Here is a 22101-nt window from a genome sequence, read left to right on the forward strand (position 1 = left end):
CATCTATCTATCTATCTATCTATCTATCTATCTATCTATCTATCATCTATCTATCTATCTATCTATCTATCTATCTATCTATCTATCTATCTATTCATCTATCATCTATTGAATTAATGGCTTTAAACATGACCTTATAGACAATAAAATGTGCAAGGAAAGAAAATGCACCATTTCTGCTTGTAATAATTCGACTATAGTGACTCCAAATTCGAACTCTTCTTTTCAGGCCTTGTATCTTTCATCTATAGCATTGTTTCATTTTGTCTATAGCTNTAGTCTGGCTGTAGTGTGTTGGGGCCGGCCTGCTGCTCTCATGTCCGTGTTCGAGCCTGGGAGGCAGCTTGGAACTGAAAGAGAAGAGGGAATCTAGGCGGTTAGAGAGAGAGAGATGGAACCAAGGCAGGATTCTTATCAAGGCTCAAATTTTTAATGTCGGCAGAGACACGCTTTATAAAGGAGAGGGGAAGCCCATTCCCGCCAAATCATTCTTGGAGCCCAGCTGAAGGTGACCACATGTAGTCTCTGGAATAGCTAGGCCTACTCCCAGCAGGTAGCAGCAGCAGCAGCAGTGGCTGAACAATAGAGTGATCCAGGGAGGCAGGCTCCACCCTAAAGGGATCTGCAACCCTATAGGTGGAACAACATCATGAACTAACCAGTAACCCGGAGCTCTTGTCTCTAGCTGCATATGTATCAGAAGATAGCCTAGTCGGCCATCACTGGAAAGAGAGGCCCATTGGACACGCAAACTTTATATGCCCCAGTACAGGGGAACGCCAGGGCCAAAAAGTGGGAGTGGGTGGGTAGGGGAGTGGGGGGGAGGGTATGGGGGACTTTGGGGATAGCATTGGAAATGTAAATGAGGAAAATACCTAATAAAAAATATTAAAATAAAAGTAATTTCCTTAGTGGCAACAAAGTCAATGTCTGGCTCAGCAAGCTTCACATTGCAGAGGGGCTGGGGGAGGTTACAGTAGTGTGTTTTTTATCTACCTCTTTGTTTCCTATTAAGAGTTTTGAACCACACTCATTAAACAACACAAAAAGAATCACATGCAGAAGAAATAAGGGCTATTTTACTGAAATCTTTAATTGAGTTTCAAAAAGTATTATATCTCAAAAGAACTCAGAAAACAACATATTGTTAAAAACATTGGTTTATCAATTACTATCCATGTGCTTTTTCTAGCATTTAGGATGGTTAGTTATCAAATAATGTCATATTTGGCCTTTTATCTGATTTCAAAAAATTGTCTACCCCCTCACCCCAATACACATACACATACAGACAGACACTTCTTTGGTTAGGGTCATAAAACAGTGCAAAATTCAAGATTATAACTGTATATTAACATTGGTTATAAAAGGTAATTATTACATGGAATATCCAAAACAAGTAAGTTGGGTTACTGATTAGTTTCTTAATATCTTCTTAAACAGTGTGTACTGAACAAAGTGTCAGTAATAAGTCTACATGTGTATAAGATGTATTCTTAATGTGGTTGTGAGGTCTAAAATTGTTCCATTGATTTACAGTATACAATATATTTTGAATAATAAAAGAAAGAAAAAATATCACAAAAATGCATATACTTACACTTTTACATTATTGATATTGACATATTATGATCAAAGAAACCTATAAGAAGAGTTGATTTGACCTGATGTTCTAGATGGAGAGTCTATAATAGTGGGGGAGACAATGCAGCAGAATGGAACAGCAGGAAGCTATCTGATCACAGGTCCAAACACTAGAAAAGAGAATTACTTGAAATTGACCTAAATTATAAATAGACAAGATCTGACCCAATAATCTGCTACTTGTAGCAATGTTTCACCTACTAAGCATTCCATAATTTCCCCAAACAGCCTACTAATAGGGGACAAATGTTCAAATACTTGAGATTATTTGGGACTGTTCTTTGGAGAAAGAAAACCTTAAAAACCCAGGCTAAAGCAATACCAGGTACAGTTTATACTTTGTCACTAAATTATTTCTTAACATATGTATGTGACTTTTCTTTATATTTTGGGGAAGTTTTGGTTACAGACACATACATATAAAAATAATAAATCCAATTATAACTTTTCTGCATATCTATATATCAAGACATCCCCTGATATATTATTGATTTATAGTCTTATGTTTAGCCAATTTTAGTAAAAATCCACCATCTTGAACATGAATTTTTATCTTTGGAAGCCTTGACTTATGTGTTATCATATTCCTGTCCAACAGCAGCTGCTGTAATTCCTCTGTTGCTATATGACTGCAAGGGACAATAGTCTACACTACAGTGCATTTGTTTTTCAAGTACTTGTATTTAATTAGTCAAAGGATATCCAGTATTAATACAAGAATGCTGAATATNTATGTGCATATATACATATATACATATATATACTTATGCTATATTTGTGTTTCATATATTCATACTTGTATATATTATATGTATTGTGTGTGTGTATACACACACATATATATTATATAGGATGTACTGAGCACACCTTGCCACCACACATAACTACACAGTCACACAATATGCTTTTAGTACAAAATCATAAAGATTTGATGCATTTGACATGTAATCTCATTCACACAGATAGAAGCAAATTTCAAGAGCTTGGGATTGTTTGTATTGTATTCACTATTTGGTGTATAATAAAGATTACTTAATAATTTAATGTATCAGAATGATCCCATAGTTTGGATAAATCAACGAGACTTTTATAACTGTATGAGAAAAGCTTTTATGACATCCATTTTGTGAACATCATACCACATTGAGAAAATGAGTATCAGTAGTCATGGACCATGACTAAACAAATGCATTCTCCCTCACTGATACCATATTAAGATTATTACAGGATGAGAATTACAGTGTTGTGATTTGACTGAAGAAAAATGGTTTAAAATCTTTCTTTCTTTATTCGTCTTTGGGGGAAAGTACAAAGAACGAGTATGTGAAAGCTTAGAATTCAATAATAGTTAAAGTTTAAAAAATGATCTGAGTGGCACTGCTGTTTGTCTTCTAGGCTTATCCGCAATTTTTCTAAATTGTTGATAATAGAATCAGAAGGCACTTACCAATAATCCACATAAATAATATGAATAATAAATTCCAGCTGAGTGAATCATGTGTTGCCGACAAGCACTTGCGATTATGTATGTATTATCTCCTCCAGGCCTCTCTATTACCCTGTCAGCTCAGAGGAACAAGAGGGTTTAGGTCTTCAAAGCTTCACAGTGAGACTCTTTGCTTCTGCTGCTGCAGACACCCAGCTGTTGAAAACTCTTCAATTATTTATTTACCCGTTATTTATCTCTGTCTCAGAAGAACAGTGACTTGCTATCACACATCTTTTCTAAGCCTGAATCACACAGACCATAATATATCTTTTTGCAGGATCTGGCTAGTGGAGTTAAAAAAGCAAGACTTTTAAAATGCAGTCAGAACATGTCCCTGCTCCTTTTAGGAGGCTTTTTGAATGACATATTAAATTGAGATCATACATAATTCAGATGATTTGCTCTGATGTGAAGAAAGTGAGTTGCCATTTAGACCCAATATCTACCCTTCAATGTTTTGTGTTTGATCAAAGATTTTTCTCTTTATATATATATCCTAGTCCAATGATAGCAGTCATTGAAAATGTACAAATATGTTGTTTAATGAAACAAAATTTCCTTAGTTCTTTAAAATGCAGATGACTATATTGATACCTAAATCAGAGTATTGACAACAAATAAAACATTATTTGAGATTTTCAGGTTATATTCCGTTCTCAATACTTGATGTTTATTGTAGGTAAGAAAAGAAACACAATTTTATAGTCATTAAAACCTACGAATTTCTATAAGATATTTATAGATGATATTGTGTTGTATATTGTAGTTGTTTTTTAATGTAAAACACCAATATCTACAAACATGCACGTTAAAGGTTTTAGCGCTTTTCTAAGGTTAACAGCATCAAACATTTTTCAGGAAGACTGAATATGTCATCATATCTCTTTCACTTGAGGATGTGATTATATATAAGTAATCAAAAATGAAGAGATTATTGCTGTAGATTTTTCAATAGTGACTGAGAGTTACAAAAGTATATTAGTGTTAAGCCCATTTTAACCTGTTCCTAATTTTTTTATGGTTGTAAATATACTGAAGGCCAGGATTCTGTTTTGAAAACTGAAATCTATTATTTTATTAATCTGAGGACAAGATCATAATGGGATTGACAGATTGCTTTCAATAACGTAATCAAATCTTCTGTTGTTTACTGATATCATTGGTAATGTATAATATATTTGTGCTATATTTTTAAGGTTGAGGACATACAAATGATTAAAAAGACTGAGCTGAAGTCTTAAGAGTGGCCTTGATTCACACACTCTGTCATCTCATAATACAGATAATCACACAGCACTCAGGGGGACACCTGATATTCCCTAAATTCATCGAAATATAAAACAAAGAAAAGATAACTTGTTTCATTAAGTTTGATTTTTATTAAGGCTTTGATATACAATATTAACAGAAATTGATTAGACATTTTTATTGAAATGCATTCATTAAAAAATTCATTTGTTTAATTTGAAATTGTATTCCTTGAATGAATTCGTTTTAGGATTAGTTTTCCGATATTTAAGCCAAATCTGCTTTTCAAGTAAATGACTTTTCTTAGACAAGAACAGTTTTCTTAGACAAATTCTTATAGTCAAACATAGAGATAATTTCAGCATTAGAGAAAATAAACTACTTTTAGTTAAGAAATTTCATAGTAACACTATAATTATGAAACATGTTATTTTGTGGTTATGTATAATTTGTTATATCAAAATTATTTTTATTTACATAATTACAAAGATATCTACTATTTTTTTCGTTTCAAATATTTAGATATAACATAATGGACACTGCTTAGTCATTTATTTTTTGTATGGCTATTCTTACAAAGTTTGTTTAAATATTCTGTTCTCTAAGATCTTCAGAGTCTTGATCATATGAATTATGCTTTTCTGTATCATCTTTTAAATGTTTCTTTCTATAAGTCATCTACCTGTCATAGTGTTTTCTATTTTAATTCCCTACATTTTTATAGCACAGCCAAAGAGTCCTCTTTAGTCGTTCTCAATTTTTAAACCTTTACCAATACTCTTCTTCTTTTCCTTAGATCCCCACCAGTACCACTGTTCATTTCCATGACATATTTTACTCTTTTTCCTAGCTTAGTGTTTGAAATGACAGCCACATCTTCACATTTCTTTCTTCTTAGAAGCCTCTTTACTAAAGTTCAGTCAGCTGATCTGCATTAAATATATTTCTAGGGTAAGAAATGATGTCTTAACTCAACCCATTCAATTAGGTTAATAGGAATTTACTTTTCTAGTGATAGAGAGATACACAACACTGAATGCTACTCCAGGGAAGCAAGATTCCCACAGAATCCAGGTTTGATTCTCAGTGTCATTGTTGTGCCTCTCTGTAACCCCTGTTTCTCATGATCCCATGCCTACTTAAAGCCATAGCAGGTGCCTGGTTTGCAAGTAGTGCATACACACATTCAGGCCACATTTATACACATAAAATACATAACAGAATTAAAAGCACAGATGATATTCTGTCTTTCCTCAATCACAATTCTAAACTGAGAAAATATGTCCTTAATATAATTTAAATGTTGCATATTGAGAAAACACTAATTATCTTTGCTTACTAATTTTAAAATATTGTAATTTTCATGTGTAGAAAGCACATGGCACAATATTAAGAAAAATGTGTGTGTGAGAGAGCTGGGTTTAACACAATAGCGTGGTGGTGCACGCCTTTGATCCCAGCACTTGGGAGGCAGAGCCATACAGATTTCTGAGTTCGAGGCCAGCCTGGTCTACAAAGTGAGTTCCAGGACAGCCAGAGCTATACAGAGAAACCCTGTCTCGAACCCCCCCCCTCCAAAAAAAAAAAAAGACTCATATCATCTCAGTGGTAATTAACCACTACATAACAAAATTATACAAACCACAAACTACACATCAACATAAAGTTACAATTATGAAAGTTTTGCAATAAGATGATTTAAAATTAGTTACAACTGAACTAGAAAGTATGCACCATAACATAGGCACCAAATACATAACATACAATGTGTGAAGTACTGCATATAGTGTATAGGTAAAATAATAGCAAATATCATACTTTAGTGAAGATTGAAACTATTAATTACTCATATATCCAAGTCAAATAAGAAACTGCTAAAATAAATACGTTGTTCATCTTGCATGTATGATTATCTTTCCAATTAACTATTATATTATTATTTCTATTTGTAACATTTTCTCGAAAAGGCTACTTAATCTTTCAGAAAGCCAGGTTGATAAGCCCTCAGTGACATTGAGTTGGTACAAAAACATTGTAGTAGCAAGCATTTGAAGGTTATGTCAGAAAAACAATCACAATATCAGCTGCCCATACAGTCCTAAATTTCTTCAGGTTCCTATGTGCTCAATGGAAAGAAAATCTGCCTCTAAGTTTGGACTCAGTAACTGGCTAAACACTACTTATATTAAACTTATATTTAAATTTGTAATTTCAAGAGGATCATTTCAACATATTAAAATATTTCCAGAGTTATTACCTATTTCAGGTTTAAAATGGTCTCTTTGATTTAAATCGCCTTGGGAAATAACAATGTAATTAGATTTACACAACAGTAAGTCATGAATCTTGAGGGAAGCTTGGGAGCAGCCACCCAGGCTCATCATAACGTTTCACCTCACCTCTAAGTTTGTTTCAAGAAGAAACATCAACTTTAGTCAGATCACAACTTTTGTTATTTTCCTTTAAAAGCCCAGGCTTCTGCTGTCTCCCAGCACCCCAGAGCAGTTTCCTTTAGCCTCCCTGAAGTATTCTGAAAGGCACTTCCTCTCTGACCTCTACCAATCTCCACCTCCCACTCAAAGTCTGCATCAACTTCTCATTTTCTTTCGAAACAAACAAATAAGGTATTCATTTATCAGATAGACAAAGTTATCTTGTTAATGTTAGTATGATATTTCTCTTTTTCCCAAGATCTTTGTTCTGATCTTCCTTAATTGGTATTTCTGCCTTTCAAATACACTTTTGTCTGAAAGAAGGCACATTTATTCAGAAAACAGTTTAAAATATGGTGCCAATTTGTAGTACTATATGTATTTGCTTTGACAAATTATTTCATTTTATGGTTGTGATTTGTTATGTTTTTCTATTTTGTTTATAAATACCTTCTTTATAGAATGCATTGCTGTATCATATGTAATTCTAAGGCTAGATAATGAGTATTTGATTTCTTTGCAGTTCCAAGACCTTGATCTCCTTATCTTGTTTGCATCTATTAAATAGACTGTCTAAAATTTTTAATCTCCCATTTATTTTAGAGTTAGAAGTGTAATATTTTGATAAGTATTTAAATGTATACACAAAGACACATTTTAACAATTTTTAAATCGTTGTGTCAAAAGAGAAGAGCCTGACAGGAGTTATATTATGTCAGATCTCTAGCATACTCCTTAATTACAATTGAATATTCGAAATGATTCCTAAGAAATAATTCAAGAGAGGGAATGTGGGTATTGCACAACAGTAAAGAGCACTTGCTGCACTTGCAGAGGACCTGCACTCATTTTCACCCTCTACCTGGTGGCACCCAAGCATCTGTAGCATTAATTTTAGGGCACCCTTTGCCTTCTGTGAACTCTGTGAAGCCCTGGCAAGTATGTAGCGAATATTATATATATATATATATATAGATATATATATATATATATATATACATATACATATACATATATATATACATATACATATATACATACATACACACACACATATATATATATATATATATACACACACACACATATAGGCAAAACCCTCATAGAAATAAAGTACATTATATGTACTTCTTTATGTATATATATATATATATATATATATATATATATATATGCAGGTGTGTTTATTGTGTGATGTGTGTATTTTTAAGTATTGTGTACGAGTGTTTGTATAGCTTGTTAATCACATAATTGATGTGAAATTCATTCAAAATGGAGTAAATGTCAATATTTTATTCCCTTATATGGAGAGATTGTGTTTTATTCTTTGCAGTATAGATACATATCAGCTTAACCAATCTACAAGGTTAAATGAAAATTTTAGATATACACAATTGATTTGATATAAACCTGTGTTTCTAGAGCCCATCTTCTTACCTAGCATTCAACAGTACAAGAGTTATTCTGCATCCTGCTTCCTCATCATCATTCACTGTTATCATATTTTAAGTGATTTTGACAGATTGATAGCAATACTGCATTATGTTTTGAATTTGCATCTCTTTGATAATGAAGATATTTACTGTGGTCTCATGACATATTTATCCAAAAGTTCATGACATACACATAAACACACGAACACACACATACACACACAAACACATACACAAACACACAGAGTGAGGTGGAAGAGACATACATGCACACAAACAAATTATAAAATAATTAAAAGATATAAATAAAATAGAATGAACATAAAATAGAATGACTAAAAGTGTCCTCAAATTTTGTATTATGTGTCTTTTTGATTCAATTTGATTTATACATAAATTAACTGATAGTTTTTAATAGGCATATTCACTTCCTCTTTTAATATATTCAAATACATTAACTAGTGCCACTATCCAGATTGTCTTCATTCTTTCACCTGTTTGGCTTATTTTGGTCCTCATTTGTTTTTATTAGCCAATGTAGCTGAGATTTTACTAACTAGCAACACAATGGTTTAGTATTGTAGAATTTCTATTGAAGATACTATTGATCCAGTAACATAACTGGGTTTGTTCAACATGTCACATTTTACATAAGAAAAGAAAATCCTTACCACCTGAACCATGCGATTTTCTTAATATGACAACAACACAACAACAAACTTTGTGCAATTCATGGTTTCTTTGGAACTGCATTGTTTAACTTTCATGAAGTTAGAATTGTGTCTTTGTCAACATAATTTCTAGTTTAATACATTATTGTAAAATCATATTTCACAATGTAAGTCATTCTATTTCTACCCTTTTATTAGAAATAGATACACAATATATCCTGATTCTATCTTCTTCTCCCTCCCCTCCCCCAAGTTCCTGCTCACTTCTCTCACCCTGATCAACCCACTTTCTATCTTTCATTAGAAAATACAGCATTCTAAGAAACAACAACAAAATGGAACAAAATGAAGAATGAGATAAAATAAAACAACTACACAAAAGTCAGAAAAAGCAAGCCAACTTAAAAGTTAAAAGAACCCCCAAGTAGAGTCAAACAAATCAGAGCCCCACAACAGAAAGTAGTAACATATACTCAGAAGACCATGTGAAAACACTTGTAAGCCTTGTGCTTACTGCTTCAATATCTAAGAGTTCATATGACTTTTTCTCAGTTCATTTAGAGGGCATATCTCTGCTGATGTCCTCCATCCCGTTTCCCTCTGGCACTTATACTCTTCAGCCTCCTTTTCCCTGGGGCTCCAAGAGCTGGGAGGAGGGTTGGATGGAGACAATCTCATTTAGAGATTTAGAGATTGTATTCTAAGATTTCTCTATGTAATGTCTGACTCAGGTGGCTGTGTCTCTATATTTGTTCTCATCTGCTACATGGAGATACTTCCTCTGATGATGACTGAAAAGACACCAGTCTCTGAGTATAATAGAATATTATAAGACTCATTTTGTTGTTGTTGTTCTTGTTGTTGTTTTGTTGTTGTTTTTTGGAGAAGTATTTGTTCATACTCCATGTCTCTGGGCCACATAATCTGAAGTTTGGTCATGCAAGTAGTGTCTGATACAGGTTTTATCTAATGAGGACCTTAAGTCATATCAGACCTTGTTTGGTTGTTACCACAAGCTTTTTGTCACCAATATTACTGGTGACACAAATTTTGCAGGCAGGGAAGATTGTAGAGCAAAGATTTTGTGGCTAGGTTGGTATTTATACTTCTCTTTTGTTACCCTGCAGAGTATCTTCCTATACTACAGACACTAGATCATAGAAACGAAGGTTCTATGGAGGCACCAGCTTTATTTCTCCATGTTCAGTGTGTTGTGTAGGTGTTGTATTCAGCAATGGGGTATCACTGTCAGTTTGTGTAGAGTATCCTATCACCTTGACAACAGCCATGATTGTTCAGATATTTCTGCCGGACTTTTGGTCAACGGCTCAGTTGTATGTAGCCTAAGGATGGTACTGGAATCATTGGTACAAGACAAGGACTGTTGGAACTCCATCTCCCTCAGTTAGAATCTTTGCTAGGATCACCTTCCTGTATTTTAGAAAGTTTCTAGTGCAGTATGTTTTCAAGCCACCCACAATTGCCCCTCAAAACTAGGAACAATTGTATCTCCCCACATTCCCTCCATCTTCCTTCCCCTCTCCTCTTGATCCCAGTACCCAGCCCTTCTGTCCACAGTACACCTATAAAACTTAATTTATTTTCCACTCCAGGAGAGACTTATGTGGCACCCTACTCTCTTCTTCCATATCTAAATTCTCTGGTTCTTCAGATATATATACATAACATATTTTATGTGGTATCTCACCCAGAATGAATTTATTCTAGTTCCATTTATTTCCCTACTCATTTCATGGTGTCATCTTTGTAACAGCTGAGTAATACTCCATTGTGTAAATGTAAATTGTCTTTAACAATTCATGTGTTTTTGACATGTATGTAGTTTCTAGTTTCTGACTAGTATGAATAGAGCAACAATTAATTTGTTCGAGCAAATGTAATAATGGTAGGGTGAGGCTCTTCTGGTATATGTCCATGAATGGTATAGCTGTTCCTTGAGATTGATGCCAACCTTTAGCAGATGACACCACACTGAGTACCATACTGGCTATACAAGTGTGCACTCCACCAGCAATGGATGAGTATTCTTTTACTCTAAATCCTCAATAGTATGAACTGTTACTTGTGTTAATCTTAGCTTTTACTCTTTCTGACAGTTGCAAGGCAAAATTTCAAAGTAGTTTTGATGTGCATTTTCTTGATGGCTAAGGAAGCTAAGGATTTTGAACTTTTAAGTGTTCCTCATCCATTTGAGTTTCCTCTATTGAGAGTACTCTGTTTCAATCTGTGCCCTGTTGTTAAGTGTATTATTTGATATATTATATCAACTTTCTTGATGTGTTTTTTTTTATATTTCAGAATATAATCCCTCTGTCAAATGTGTAATTGCTGAAAACCTTTCCCCATCCTATATGCTATAGTTTTGTCTAAGTAATAGAAACTTTTTCCATGCAAAACCTTCCTTTTTAATGAGTTCCCATTTATAACTTGTTAATCTTACACTAACAAATTTCTCTTCAGACCATCTCCTCCTGTGATAATGAGTTCAAGGATATTTCCCAAATATTCCCTCTATTTGTAAAGTATTTTAAAATTCTTTTTGCTTGTGGTCTCTACTTCAGCTTCCTTGGTGAACTGATGAAGGTTCTTATAGTCTAATTTTTATTTTTATCTTTTAGCCATGTAAAGTTCCTTAGGCTCTTTTTTCAGCCATTGGGCATGACAAATACTGTTTATTTGCCTGTCATCCTCCTTGATTGGTGGCTCTTGATTTGTCTCACAAGGTGGTATTTTCCCCCAAAACAGACTTCTGTGGTTAGGCTGAGAAACAAGAACATGTAGTTTGGGCTTGAAAGAAGGCTCACCAGTTATGAGCACTGACTGCTCTTCTAGAGGCTCTTCTGAATTTAATTCCCAACAACCACAAGGTGGCTTACAACTATCTGTAATGGGATTGGATGCCTTCTTCTGCTGTGTCTAAAGCCTGCTACAATGAACTCTTAAACAAAAGAAATAAATTAATAAATAAGTAAATAAGTAAATAAATAAATAAATAAATAAATACTTTATAAAAAGGAACCCATAGTTCTTCTCTTCCCCAGGAAACACTATTTCTCTAATTATGTAATTGCCTGCGATTTTGAATTTTGTGTGTGTGTGTGTGTGTGTGTTTGTGCACGTGTGTGTGTATTTAGGGATAAAGACTTTGGGACTTCTCTTTTCTACTTCATGTTAATTCTTGTTAAAAACAATCATTTCATGTTTAGACACTGAAGTTGGTAGGACACTGTGTATAGCTTCTTTCATTCCTGGGATACTTAGTCGCATATAAAACTACCTGGTTCTATGGTTCTTAGAATCACTGGGCCCTTCTCAACAGTGATCCTTGAACCTCAAGCTCAGGTGTTGTATTGCATATGTTGAAAACATATACACAAGTATCATTACACAGACCAAATATATTGTAGTTTTTATTTAGAAATGTATATGTGAATGTATGTATGTATGTATGTATGTATATATGTATGCCTTTAACAATTAATGAGAAAGAAGCCATGAATTACAAAATGGGTAGGATAGTATTTATGGGAAGCTTTGTAGTGTCTGTTTCATCCTGTAGGTAATGACCCCTCTGAGATCACATACCAGATGTCCTGCATATCATATACTTGTAATACAATTCATAACAGTTACAAAATTACAGTTATGAAATAACAACAAAATAATTATATGGATGGGGCTCAGCACAGCATGAGGAACTGTATAAAAGTTCACAATTAGGAAGGTTGGAAACCACTGTTTTGTAGCAAGGAAAGAGGAAGGGAAAACGATAAAATTACATCACCATATGAAGAGAGCAAGAGGGGGGGAATTTTAAAAGGAAGAAACCATAGTTTTCAGAGCCCCAGATCTTGTTGCTGGACACACAATAAACACTCTTAGGATTGAATATGTTGCTCAGGGTGGAGTACTCATATACCAAGGTCAATGTCCTGAACCTAAGCACTGAAAATTGAAAAGTCAGGATTGCCTAAGAGTGATTCAAGGAAGAAAGAACAAAGACAAGCCCCAATGAGAAGCATGTGCTTATGTGCTCTTTCATTGCTGACAATACCAACTAGCCTGCCTTTGCCTCACACTGTCTTTCAGGGAGTCCTTTGCCTCTTTGTCCTTTAACAATCAACACTTCTGAATTCCAAAGACAGAGCATGGGAGAATATGTCTGTGCTGTAATACATGAGCCTGAAGCCTTTTGCATATGTAATTTCTTAATGAAGTTTCCTCAGACCCATGATCACCAATATTTCCATTGCAGATGATAATTCAGGTGTCATAAACCTATTTGAAGTTGATTTTTATCATGACTTGAAAATATTGCAGACAAGCAATATTCTGCAAATAAAGCTCTTGATATTTAAATTGGAAATTGCTTTTCATAATGATTCAAGAAAATTAAAACTCAATAATATAATGGCATACACAATTGCAGCACATTAGCTTGTTATTCAAAGCATCTTGAGGCAAATGACAAATTGAATTAAGATTAGCAGGATTTCATTTATTCTAATCAGATATTAAAATTTGTGATAATATATCTACTGAATTGTGACAATCAGTATATTGTTTTTAATTAAACCATAAAATTTGTACTGATAAGATACTGTAACATGTATTAATCAACATAGGTATACATACTTTTATTATATGCTAATAAGATTTATTGGCATACATTTAAATATATACACACATACATAAGTATATCTGTGTATGTAGGTGTGTGTGTGTATATATATATATATATATATATATATATATATATATGCACAATTCATTATTGCTGATTTTCAAAAATTATAAATTAAAGGACTTGGAAATTGTATAATATTGTGTTACTACTATAGTCAATGTATAACATTTTTATTAACTCATATATTCATAGGTGTCTAACATACTGCAACTATGAAGAAATCATGTCTTTATATTCTCAAATAAGTTGTAAAATTTCAGTTGGCCTTAAATTGACATCTTTCTTTCTTTCTTTCTTTCTTTCTTTCTTTCTTTCTTTCTTTCTTTCTTTCTTTCTTTCTTTTTTCTTCACTGAAGTTGGTAGCTATGAACTCTGACATGCTAGAAAGTAAATATATCAGTGAGACATGCCATTAGCCATGGGTGTACCTCAGCTCAAAATTATTTAATATATTTTATTTCAACAATTGTGTATATGCATTTTAAATGTATTTATTCACTTTATAACCTAGTATGACTCTTTCCTCTACTCCAAGTACTGCTCATGCAAGTCTTCCCCTTATTCTACCTTCTCCCTCTCCTTTGAGAAGACCCCCCCACTAGGTATCATCTGCCCACTAACAGCCCCCCTGCCAAACAAAAGTAATAATAAATGCATTGTACTAGTATAGAAATAGACAGGTGGATCAATGGAATCAAATTGAAGATCCAGAAAAAAACTTACACACCTATGAACCATGGACACTTGAATTTTGGCAAAGAACCCAAACCATACAATGAAAGACAGAGAGCATGTCCAACAAATGGTGCTAATCTAACTGTTTGTCTGCATGTAGAAAAATGCAAATACATCCATATTTATCAGCCTGCATAAAACTCAGACCCAAGAATATCAAAGATCTTGAACTCATTGTTATAAGAAATAAGTTTCTGAAGCCGGGTGTGGTGCACACTCCTTTAATCCTAGCACTCAGGAGGCAGACACAGGTGGATTTCTGAGTTGGAGGCCAGCCTCGTCTACAAAGTGAGCTCCAGGACAGCCAGGGCTATACCAAGAAACCCTGTCCCGAAAAACAAAAACAAAAACAAAAATCAAAAACAAAAACAAAAACAAAAAAGAGAGAGGGAGAGAGAGAAGTTTCTGAATGGCTCAGACAGTAAAGTCAATAATTAATAAATGGAACCTCATGAACGTGAAAAGTTTCTGTAAGTCAAAGGACACCATCATTAGGATGAAAGAACAGCCTATAGGTTGGGGAAAGATCTTCACTATGGCAACATCTAACAGAGGTCTGATATCAAAATATATAAAGAACTTAAGATGTTAGATACTACAAATCCAAATAACTCAATTTAAAATTGGGTACAGAGCTAAACTGATTATTCTCAATACAAGAATCTCAAATGGCCTTAAGGTACCTAAAGAATTGTTCAACATCCTTAGTCATTAGGGAAATGCAAATCAAAATTATTCTGAGATTCCACCTTTCAGCCATCAGAATGGATAAAATCAAAAATTCAAGGGATAAAATGTACTGACAAGATTTCCAGCAACAGGAACAGTCTTCTACTGCTGGTGGGACATCATGAATTTCACAGACAGATTGATGGAAGAATAAAGCCTCATCCTGAATGCAGTAACCTAGACCCAAAAAGAACATATATTATATATACTCAATTATGAGTGAATATGAGCCATAAAGTACAGGAAAACTTTATCTGCTATAATCATCAGACCCAAAGAAGCCAAATAACAAGGAGGACCCAAGCGAGGATGGTTGAATCTTTCTCAGAAAGGGAAAGAAAAAAATATCAGATGTAAATGGAAGGAGGAATGTGAAGGAAAGAGGAGAGGAGCAGGGCACTGGGGAAGTTCATATGTAGGGAGAGGAGGGTAAGAGAAGGTAGATTGGTGGTGGTGGAGATCTCTAGAATGTTCCAGAGATCTAGGATGGTAGGGAGTCCCACAGGGCTTATGAAAATGATGCTAACTGAGACTCCTATTAGTAGGGAATATGGATCCTGAAATGGCTACTTCCTGTAGCTAAGCAGGGCTCTATGTGGAGAAATAAGAACAGCAACCTACCAATAAAACCCTTGACCCAAAATATGTCTTGCCTACAAGATGTGCAGGGACAAAAATAGAGCAAAGATCAAGGAAATGGCCAACTAATGACTGCTCCAAGATGAGACCCATCCCTTAGGCAAGGACCAATTCCTAACATTATTAATGATATTCTCTTATGCTTTCTGTCAGGGACCTAGCACAAATGTCCTCTGAGAGTCTTCATGTGACAGCCAATGGAAATAGATGCAGAGACTCACACCCTAACATTATACAGAAATCAGGGAGTTTTCTGTCAGAGTTGGTAGAAGGAATAAGGGTCTAGTAGACAGGGACTCCACAGAAAACCAACAAAGTCAACTAACCTGGACCCTAGGGGGCTCCAAAAGACAGAATCACCAACCAAAGAATAAGGACAGCTGGACCTAGGCCCCTGTAAATTGTAGCAGAACAGCTTGGTCTTCATGCAGGCTCCCAACAACTGGAGCAGGAACTGTCCCTGAGCCTGTTGCCTGCCTGCCTATACATCCTGTACCCCTTAATAGACTGCCTTGTCTGGTCTCAGTGGGTGAGGATATGCCTAGTCCTGCAGTGTATATGCACTTTCAGTTTGTTTCTTTAATAAAATAAGTTGTGTTCACAGGTTCATTTATGGACTTGTGATATTCATAGAGTTGTATCTGTCTCCTCAATTGTGTAAAAAGTGTCTTTCTTGATTATTCCTACATAGACTTGAAGAACTGAACTTACTACTGAGACATAAACAGATCATTGTGGAATATTCAGCTTTTTCCATCAGTATACTCTGTATCTCGGTCTCAGTTAATGAACCATTGACAATAACTCAAAGTAATGTAAACATAGCAAAGTCAACCTAATGAATTAAAGTTTTTCATATTTCAGAGTGTTAGTGAAATAAATCCTGTTCTTGTTTCTAACTCCTGGAATTAGATCACAAAAAAACACAATGAGATTTGTTCTAAAATTTGAAATATGCACTGCACAGATTTACGTACATACAGGGGGGCGGGGGGGAGGGAAAGAGAGGGGGATGGAGAGGAGAGAGGGAGGTAGGAGAGGCGGAGAGGGAAATGGAGGGAGAGATAGAGGAAGACAGATTCTTTTATTCTTTGAAATATTTTATTACAATTCATGATGCATAAAATAAAGAAAGATACAAGGAAAGAAAAAAAGAATATAGGGGAACAAAGACAGGGAAAAGGAAGAAGAATAAAGAAAAAAAAGATAAGGAGAAGAATGGAGGAAGGGCCTGAATGGGAAGGGAAAATGAAGAAGGGAAGAAAATAATTGAAGAAAAAACAGAAGGCTAGAGTTGTGACAAGAGGAGGAACAGAGAGAAGGGATGTAGGAAACACAGAAAGAATAAAGGAAGGAGAAAGGAAAGGGTAGATAGAGCATGACTGAAGGCTTCTAGCACACATTAAACATCTAAAGCCAAAGGAAGTGGCAAATATGTTTCTTCCTTCCTTCCTTCCTTCCTTCCTTCCTTCCTTCCTTCCTCCCTCCCTTCCTCCCTTCCTGCCTGCCTTCCTGCCTTCCTTCCCTCCTTTTTTTTCTTTCTTTCCTCTCTCCTTCCCTTCCTCTCTTCATTATCTTAGAGAGATTCTTTTTATCCAGAAGGAACGGCTGTACAAAAAGCATCCTTTAAAATGCACTGCATTCCACATTATTTAATTTTATGCTGTCATTTTAATACACTGAAAGCAATTTGGCCAGTCCTCCTGTTTAATAATTTTTTTTCTTTTTTGTTTTTTTTTTTTCTAGTTTTCTGTCCACTTCTTACCCTCCCTCAGGAGATTCAAGCTTATGGGTAAATAGATATGTTATAGATTCCTTTAATGCTCCATTGACCTATCTAATATCTGCAGATTAGCTCATAGCAGCATTCAAGGAAGCAAATAGGGATTTAGGAGTCAATCACTCCTTTCACTATATATTTTTATGAAGCCAAGAATCTCTAGGGTTGCACATATATTAGGGTCTGTCTATTGTTATATTTTTCATAAGGTTCTTTCATCTTAATTCTCCTCCTGTATACCTTTCCTTTTACTCTGTCAAACACAACATCTCCCGTATGTTATTTCTGTTGCATACACTCTTGATGTTCAGATAACAGAAGGATTCAGCTTGATCGCCTTTATTTTCCACATGCCTTTCCTTTCACATAACAAAGTTTTTCTCCCATCTTTTCTCCTGCCTTAAGAACATACGCTATATTGAATTCAAGGACATTTAACAATTATTGAGTTGTATCTGAGTTCACTCTCTTTAGTATAGTTCACCTCAGTTCCGTGTTGATATTCTGTATGTTTCATCTAATTAATTTACTGTCTTGAAGCATCCCTCTGTGAAATGTAGTTTTTACAACATAAATCTGTTGCTTTTATTCCTTATTTCAATCACATTAGTGTCTTGTTACCTAAATTAGAATAAAATGTAATTTCTTTGGATGGCCACTAGACATTTATAGTTTAGGCCTCACTGTACTCTTGCTTTATTTTGTGGTGTCTCCTCTTACACACACACACACACACACACACACAAACAAACACACACTTGAAATCAACTGCTATTTTTTCCCTCTTTGTCACTGGCAGACCCTTTTTTTTATAGCTAGAAAGTGTCTTAACCAGATCCCCTAATCACCACTGACACTCTCAAATTGCCTTGTATCACTTGTGTGGAGGCTCACAGACATCATCTTTGCCTCTACTGTGAGCACAGAGTTTATAGACTCAGGTTTGGTATAGCTATCCACCAGCAGCCAACATTTGAATATTTTAAGATCATTTTTGTGATAAAACAAGTATGCAAAATAAAGTGATTATTCTGTCCATGACTACTCTTTTGTTGAGAGACACACAAAGAAAACTCTCCTCTGTTTCTACAGGTCTTTCGTGTAGTGATGGCAAAATTCAGTGGCTACAACAGAATCATCTCTGTGTCAAAGCCTAGAGACCTGTCCCTTTATAGTAGAAATATTTTCACTTTTACTCTGAAGTGTTTCATCAGTATAGATCTAGGTTTTAACTTTTTGGAACTTTTATCTACCTCAGAGTTGGTAAAGAGGAAACTGCATGGAATTTGTGAGATTCAGGAAACACTGAAAGGAACATGATTTTCCTAATGTTAAAATGCCAAGAGCAATTCCTAGGCAGAGGACTTTCCATCATATAGAACTGCCCAAAGGCTGTGTATGTGAGCTTTGCTGAGTCACTACCCATGAATCTGCGAGTGATATCCAATCTATGCTTTTGTCACTAAACCCCCAAAAGTCATTGCATCTTCATGCTTAAGGTAACAATATTTATTTTCCCCAGGATAGACATTGCTTAGGAAAAGTTGTATAACTGAGTTTTGCATATCATTGATTTATGCAGGAAACAAAAACATTGTGAAAATCTGTAGTTTTGTTTCTCATGTTGTCTCTGCCTCTGTGTTTCTAAACCCCAAAAGTAACTGTCATTATTTCATTATGTTGCTTTTATAAAATAATTTATATGAAGGAGCATGACAATTTTCAAATTTCTTTGTAATGTTATTTTGAATTCATGAGATTTTAGCTTCCTGAAGTTTTCATGGTGTCCCTATATTCGTTCTGTTTGGCTGCTATTTATTGTAGCCCTGCTCTGCTCTAAAGGAGTAGATCTGGTGGAGATAGGGAATGAGAGATGGGGGAGAGATGGGGAGGGCAGCTAAGAGGAGTAGATGGAGGGAAAACTGTAGGTGGGATGTATAATAATTTTAAAAATGTATCATCTCTAAGCTGTTGAAAGGATCATTACATTAAAATAAATCATCCACTAGTGACATGATATTTGTACTATGATGCTTTGCTGGATAACAGTCATGTAAATCAATTCACATATAAACAGATACTTAGTTTAGGTGCCCAGTTAAAATTAGAATTTTCATTCAAATGGGTAAAATGTAATATTCAGAAAATTCATATATTTAAGAACTGGGATTCCTCATTCCGGGCATAAAGAAAAACAATATGTATATATCAGCATAGATAAACCTTAAATTCTTTTTATAAGATTTACTGAAAAGTTCTTCGACATACTATTAAGGAAAAATATTTTATATATATTAGTCAATTTAAGGTCTTGCCAGTGAATCAGTATTAAAGAGGGAATAATTAGTGAAAATCATCAAAGGCATTTGCTCCAAAGCAGGAGTTAGAGGTGGTCATGAGGAACCTAGAGTGGGTTTTAACAATTGAACTTGAATCCTCTGCAAAAGCACTATGAATTATGATCTCTGAGCTATCTCTCTCGTTCCAGTTTTAGTTCTTATTATTGCAAGCAATAGTAAGCCGAGACCTCTAGGTAGTTTGTAGGGTCAGCATTTTCTTGGCACAGAGACTTTTTGCATTTTTTTATTTAGCATTATTTTAAAACCTTCAGTGACCATTTGACTAGCATGAGCGCATGCAGTGAGTCCTAGAAAAGAGCGTGTGCATAATCTACATTCAGATCTTACACTTCTAGAATATCGCATAATAAAACACAGCTGCTATATGAAGAATTTCAGATAGGATGTAATTGAAAGTGAACTTTAATTTATATCACTCTTCCTGTGGTGTTATTCAAAGTGTAAAGTATACTCATTAACATCTATATTTAACTAAAACAATAAACTACAGGCATAACTAAGGAGAATTGGGATAAAGAAATAAACAAGACAATTTACTCTGGGTACAGATTATAAGTTATTTTTACTTTATTTCATATTATTTGAAAAATGTCTTAGCACTGCCCTAATTTAGGTTTACACTTATCTCGTAATAGAAACAGAACCATACTGTCTTGTCTCCTTCATGTCATTGAATAGATTGCAAAAGAGCAGAGCATAGATTGCAAAAGAGCACAGCAGATCTCCTTCTTTATATCCAGAAAGGAGACCACATGGAATTTCCTCTGTCCGTGTTGTTATGACAAGTGGCATTGTCACTGCCAACCTCACTCTTGAGATTTTCTGGGTATTATTCTTCTAGGCTATACTACCTAGCAAAAAGCATCCTCGGACTCTGATTCTTTAAAAAAATTTTTTTTGTTCATCTATATATTTATTTTGAAATCAGAATCACAAAAGAAATTATGCATATAACTTAGATGCACTGCCCATTTTCAAATAGCCCAAATCATTTACAATGATTTGAGAGGATAAAATATTACTGACCTAAATAAGACATAAAAGAACTTTTTAAAATTCCCAGTTTCTATGCATTGTGAAATGTACCCACTGCAATTACACATATTACATAAGGGCTAAAGACCTGCCCTTTGCAGTGGTCCTTCTCATTAAGTCTCTTTTCAGTCCTTTTAAAGGGTTTTACTTCAGAAATTTCATGCAGTTCAGAGCTGAGACTGAAAGGACTACCATCCAGAGCCTGCCACCCAGGGATCCATCCCATAAACAACCACCAAACCCAGACACTATACCAACATACCAATAAGATTTTGCTGACAAGACCCTGATATAGATGTCTCCTGGGAGGCTATGCCAGTGCCTGGCAAATAAAGAAGTGGAGGCTCACTGTCATCTATCTGACTCTGATTTTTTAAAAAATTTTTATTTATTTTTATTAGATATTTTCTTTATATACATTTCAAAAGTTCCCTATATTCTCCCTCTGCCCTGCTCCCCTAATCACCCACTCCTGCTTCTTGGCCCTGGCATTTACCTGTTATAGCTGTCTCGTATGAGGCTATGCCAGTTCCTGGCAAATACAGAAGGGGATGCTCACAGTCGTCTATAAGATGGAACACTGGGCCTCCAATGGAGAAGCTAGAGAGAGCACCCAAGGAGCTAAAGGGATCTGCAACCCTATAGGTGGAACAACAATATGAACTAACCAGTACCCCCAGAGCTCGTATCTCTAGCTGCATATGTAGTAGAAGATGGCCTAGTCAGTCATCACTGGGAAGAGAGACCCCTTGGTATTGCAGACTGATTCTTACAGTCCTGTGGCATTCTCTTCTTTTAGATTCCCTGAGTCTTAGGGGTATAAGTCCTGAGAAACTCCAACCTTTAGATTTTCCATACTATGGTTAGTTGTTATCTGTGTTTTGACTAGTTGTTTCTCTAATTGCCTTCATCTAATTGTCTCTAATTAAAATGACTGTCTTCAATCTGTGAAAAGCAATTTTGTAAAGAGATAGGAGCTAAATTTACCTGTATAAATTTGCAGGCTATATAGGTATACAGTATAGGTAGAAATTATATTTATTTACAATAAGGACAAAAGGAGATTCTCTTATGCTGATGGTCAGTCATGTTATGTGTACAAGAGTAGAACTTTTATCTTATGGATACCAATAGCTATCTAATTTGACTTATTGTACTTTTGTGGAATTTTTTATTCCAGCCATATAAACATACACAC

This window comes from Mus caroli, chromosome 3 (assembly GCF_900094665.2).
Source record: "Mus caroli chromosome 3, CAROLI_EIJ_v1.1, whole genome shotgun sequence".
In the NCBI taxonomy this organism is placed as follows: Eukaryota; Metazoa; Chordata; class Mammalia; order Rodentia; family Muridae; genus Mus; species Mus caroli.